The following is a 6000-nucleotide window of genomic DNA, read 5'->3' as shown; positions in this document are numbered from 1 at the left end:
GGAGTGTCTTATCTGTAGTGGATACATTTCGCTCTGAAACAAATACAGGAGGGCGTAACTGTCTTGGGATGAAGTGAATGCCGGGAGGGGAGTCTAAGGCCGCTGAGAAGCCAGGCCAGGGGGCACCCCAATGAAGACCTTGGCTTGGGGTTGGGTTTGCAGCACTGGGCTTAAGGAGTAGCCACTTCTAGTAACAGTTGTATAGTCCGCTCGGGGTTGTGATTCCTTTCTTTTACCCACAGCCTCCACTCAAGGAAATTGGTGATGGGGGAATTAAAAGGCACGGTGTCCCCTCACTGGTGCTAAAGGGGACACTTGTGTGCATGGAGCACATTTTGATAGGCCCTCATCCTAAAGAAGCAGCCCCAGCTCCTGAACGTGGCATCGCAGGCCCTCCAGGACCCGGGCCTTCCTGGCTTTCCCTTTACCACACCAATACCTCCTCCCCACCCCTTCTGCCTCTCCACCCCTGTCCCATGCCGTGCACGAAGCAGGTGTTCAGGAAACGTGTTTTACTTAAATGGAACTGGTCGGCAATCTGGGCCCAAACCCTGTAGGCCCCCTCGGCTCACCCTCTCTCTTCATACCCACCTGGGTACCAATGGACCTCTCAACCCTTCCACCCTCAAGGTTTCTTGGCTCTGTCTTCCTTTGCATTCCCAGCGTTAGCCTTGAATGATGAAGAAGGGTCCTGCTTGCAGACCTCTCCCAGCTGGCGGAACTATGCTCACACTTTCCCTGTCTCCCATTGGCCGTGTTCATCGTCACCCAGAAATTCTCTGCTGCTTTGATCCTGCCCCTGTCCAGCTCCCAGTCCTTACTGCTTCCCCATCAAGTGAAGATAAAATCCAGACTCCCCAGCCCGGCCTTCTACAATCTGATGTCCACCCGCCTTCCCCATCCCGCCCGGGACTGAAGGCACAACAGCCAGAGGAGCCCGCTTGCCTTTTTGTTTTCTGCCCCTGTGTCTGGAATTGTTGTCAGAGAGACCTTCCGTCTCCTTCAAGAAGTAGCTCGGGTGCCAGCTCCTCCCTGTCGTCTTCCCTCCTCCTGGCAGCTCAGAGGATTTCTCTGCTTCTGAACTCCGTGTGTGTTCCAGTTCCTGGCACACGCCGTGCAGCGCCGGGCAGTGCTGTGTGCGCACCATCCAGCCTCAAGCACATCAGCGGGGCCCGTGACTCGGTCACCTTGGCTTCCCCAGTGTCCACAGTAGATATTCGCAGGAAACAGGAGCTCAATAAATGTTTGTTCAGCGAATAAGTACATAATTCTAATCCAACGCCCTGCTTTCTGACGATGACGCTCAGATCATCCGAGGCAGGGAGCCTGTTTACCTTCCTAACGTTACCTCCCACCATTAGTCAAAATTAGAATAAGCACTTTGTGGATTAAGGCCCGAGCTGTCATGTTGTTTCTGGCACCATTAAGACTCAAGGTTGGGAGTGACTCCACAGTTGACTGTCCATGAGTCTAACCCCTTGGTGACAGTTTCAGCTGCCTGAGAGAATGGTGTCTGGCCTTCCAGGCGTGCAGTGCCCTGTCCTCGGAGTGGCCCCTCTGACTCCTCAGGCTCTGAGCACGGGGCCCACATCTCCCTGTCTGATTCAGCACCGCCCCCGCCTCCCCCCCCCAACCACTGGGCCTTGGATCTGGGTATCTATCCTTCTCCTGCATTTGTTTTTATGCTCTCATCTGCTAGGGCGCTTTGGGCGCCATCAACAGAGACCCTTCTGGCCAGTGTCAGCCTAAGGGAGCTTACTGGGACCATGTGGCCGAGCTCGCCGTGCTGGAGAGCCAGCTCAGGGGGACTGGAGCCAGGACAGCATACAGGCTGTGTGTGGGTCTCGGAAACAGGCGCTACTAAGGAAAGGACAGTCCTTAAGGGACCTACCGGATTGCTGCTACGACTGCCCGGTGCATGTGAGTACCAATCACTTTTGGTCTTTGGTGGCTGTGCTCCAGATGCAAACTCCACGGAGTGTTCAAGTGAACCTAGAACACATTTCCGTTTGGAGCTCCACTGCCCTGCCTCTTGGCTGTTTTTACCAGGGCCACCCACATGGCTCGACCCCTCCCTCTCCACCCGCCCAGGCTTGCGTAGGCTGCCCCATGGGGGGGGGCGCTTCCAGACCTGCCTCCCCCAAGGTGCCAGGCGGCCCTCCCAGCTGTGGCACAAGCAGCCATAGGACAATTAGCCACCAAGGGAACTGTCTTCCTGTTGACCCATCGTCTTAGAAAGCAAACCATTTCCTTGTTTAGCCAAGATTACAGGCCATTAGTGGCCAATAACATAAAGCAAATTTGGATTCGATGAGTCACTTTAAATTTCACAAGCCCTGAATTTTCTCGTGGCACAAAATGTATAGGCCAATTCAGAACACTCACGACGAGTGATTAGAGTTCTTACAGCGTAAGCGCAAACTTAAGGATGATTTATAATTAGCTAATTGTTCCTCCTTCCTTGGCATCAGCAAAGTGATCTTTAGACACAACGGATATATTCAAATTGTTGATCCCAGTTGTTTCAATACCCACATAAGCTTCCTGGGAAACAGGTCTGAGCAGAAGTCATAAACACGGTGTTCTTAATTTCTACCCGTTGGACTTGCGGGTTCGCCTAATGCTAGCTTTCTCCCTAATGAAAGGCAAGGGAAATATCAGCTAGAAATGTCATAATCAGAGTGTTTGCCTACTTTGCTATTTTTAAGCGCTGCAGGCTTTGCTTGAAATGAAGCATGTGCACCAGCCCAGCAAATGCTGCTGGTGGATGTCGACCAAGGCTCCCGTCTGCAAAGGTGCAATTGAGAGGACAAAGAGTGGGCATAAATAATGAATCAAGAGTGGCTCCAATGAGAGCCCATTCGTCCAGCAGCCTCAAAATGAAAACACGCTGCCGATGACTCATTGGATAATAGTAAATATGACGGGCTCATAAAACCGCTGGTTCCCACGGGGGCTGTTCAGCAGCCTTTGTCTGGTCTTGAGCTTGTTATGTTCGGAAGCTACCAATTTAAACCTCCCTTCCCCCAGCAAAGACGTGGCTCCTGGATAGAGAGTTATTTGGGTGATTTGCAAAGTCTGGATGGCACAGGGAGAGGCGGACCGCCCCCGCCACCCCCGGGATGCTCTTCTGCTCCCCTGCGTGTGCCCTGGGCCTGGTGCCAGTTCAGTGCTGGGCCCCACGGAGACCTGGATGCTATATGGACTTCATTAAGGGAAAGGCAGAGACCTTGACCCCCGGGAGCCCGAAACTGAGAGGAGACATGGCCTTGACATAAACTAAGGGCTCTGCGTCCCACCTGGGAGATGAATAAAGAACATAAACACGTCTTCCCTCTACCGTCGTGAGCATTAAGCCAGGGTACGAGTGATAATAACAGAAAGAACATGCATTCTGTAGGAATATGGTCACGATGAAAGTAGTTGTCTGCAAATTAGGGGTGGCCACGTGGGCAGAGGAATTGGGCTGGTTCTCTGAGGTCTCGGTGGCTTCCTTAGGACCTCGAGGCGGGGAGCATAAGCAGAACAAGTTGGGGCAAAAGTCCTCAGTGTTGGTGTTTTCTGAAAGTGGAATGGAGTTTCCTATCCGTGGAGCCAGGGAGGAAGATGCTCGTTCATTCACTGATTTTTCTTCACCCGCCTACCGTTCACTGAGGCCCTAGGGACAGACTGGGCACCCATTGTGATAATAAAACAGAAGGACTAAGTGCTGGCCTCTCCCTGCAGGTAGGCTTGATACCCTAAGACACAGGTCCCTAACTCAAATTATTCACATGAGGAGTAGCTGGTGAAGAAGAGACTGATCCCAGCTCTGTTGCCAAAGGGGGCAGAGGTGGGGAGATTAGAACATACTGAGTTTATGCTGCCTTCCAGGTGTCAGCCTCAGTGGTTTGTATGACAACCCCGGATTAGAAGCTAGGGACACTGTGACTGTGTGACTTTGGACAAGTCGCTTACCCTCTCTGGCCTTCAGTTTCCTTTGGAACCAAACCGAAAAGATAGCTACACTTACACCTCTGCAAAGCGGAGGTGAAATAAATTAATCAATCAGTTAATTAACTAAATGATTCATATATCCATTCAACAAACACTTTCCCATGGCCCCTTGATGCCAGGCGCTGGGTTAGACGTTGGAGAAACAGGCAGTGGGGACCAGGCTTGCCCTTGAGTGGCTTGTGGCCTCCTCTCGGAGTCCAGTGTGCAGATAGGCTGGTGCGGTATGTGACGTCCACCAAAGTGGGATGAGCAAGGACTCAGAGAAGGTAGGGCGAGGGGTGGAGGGTAGGTAGGGAGATGCAGGAGGTGCACCGTAGCTTTCCATGCCTGGGGGCAGTTGGAGAGAAGCATAAATCCAAATACGTCCTTATCGTCAAAAGCACAGACTAGCAGAATGCAGCAGATCCTACCAACAGGAGGTGTGCATCCTGAGATTTGCACAATGCCGCAGAGTCATAAACATCCTGGCTTTTTTCTGGGGTCCTTTTCCAAAAGGAAGCAAACTCTCTATCATCTTTGCCCCTGAGGAGGAGACCACAGGGAATGAGAGCTGAGTGGGGGGGCCCCCGGCCAGGCTCTTGCTCACACCCACTTGCCTTCCCCCACACCGGCGTTGCAGGGCCTGGGGTTTCCACGTGTGACTCAACGAAACTGCAACTGATTACAGACCTTGGTATTGAGGGTTGCCAGCAAACAACCAAACTCAAGAATAGTAAATCTGCAAATGACAGGGGTCAATTACCTTAAGGACGCATGTGCTGCTGGGACTCAGGGATCGTGCTTTAAGCGACGTGGGGGCGGGAAGGAGAGGAGGACTTTCTTTTCATCCGGCTCTTGCCCTTAGAATCTCACACATCACCAATCCTTGGGAAATACCGATGATGCTGCATCGAGCAATTGCTTTTGCTTTGCACACACTCGACTGGATACTTGGATGACACTATGGACCAGAGGGAGGCAGACTTGCATTAAAAAAAAAAAAAAAAAAAAGACTGCACCTGGCTAGCTGTGTGAACTTGGGCCCAAAATATAATCTCTTCATGCCCCAGTTTGCTCATTTGTAGGATGACTGTAAGGCGGAGGCTAATCTCATGGGAAAGGAAGGGATGCGAAGTGCAAATAGTAAGTGCTCGGTACACGGTTATGAGTAGCAGCATCTGGTTAGTGTGGCACCTGCACCTCTACCACCACCGTCACCTCCACCATCATTCTTGACTCCTGCGGGCCAGGACTGCAGGGGACCGCGTCCGGGGCCTCCTGGGCTCCTGGACTCCCCGCAGCTGGAACCGCGCTTTTCTCTAGCTCTTTGCTCCTCAAGCCGCAGTGTGGGGCAGGACCAATAGGAGCCGCAGACCACTGGCCCCCCCACAGATTTCTGGCCGAGCAGGTCCAGGGTAGGGCCTGGGAGTCTGCATCGCCAATGAGGCCAGGATGACCCCCTGAGAACCCACACCCTAGATCTCCCCCCAGGGCCCTGTCCAGGTGTCACCAAGAATCTACACTCTGAACATCATTCACCCGCTGGCTCAGCTGGCTTTCAAAGGTGGCTCTTCCCACGATGAGGCCACGGCCATTCACCACCATGGATTTGGTCGCTTCTGAAATGTGTCCTCTTTTCTAGGTAAGATCACTCACCAAATTCCTGAGCTCCCCCAGGCTGCTCTGGAATAAGTCAGGGGTAGTCCAGGTTTCTTGGGCTGTCAGCCCCATGAAGCTGGTGTCCTCTGTTCTCTCTTGTCTTTCGGGGGCGTAGGACATTCTATCCAGTGAGGTGAATAATTCTGTAGAGGCAGATGCCCCAGCCAGAAGGGTTTTCTCATTTGCCACATCTCTGACGCCAGAGGAGGCCTGATAAAGGCACCGTGTTGTGGGAGTTACTACGGTTCCCTTACTTGGGTCTCACCAGAGAGCCCAGGCCTTGGAAGCTCTTCTTACACTTGACCAACTGGAAAGGGCATTGGTGGCTATTTAGATCTGCAGCCTGGGTGCCCAGCATCCCACATT

This window comes from Canis lupus, chromosome 32 (genome assembly GCF_048164855.1).
Source record: "Canis lupus baileyi chromosome 32, mCanLup2.hap1, whole genome shotgun sequence".
NCBI classification, from domain to species: domain Eukaryota; kingdom Metazoa; phylum Chordata; class Mammalia; order Carnivora; family Canidae; genus Canis; species Canis lupus.
This window is presented reverse-complemented; position numbering follows the sequence as displayed.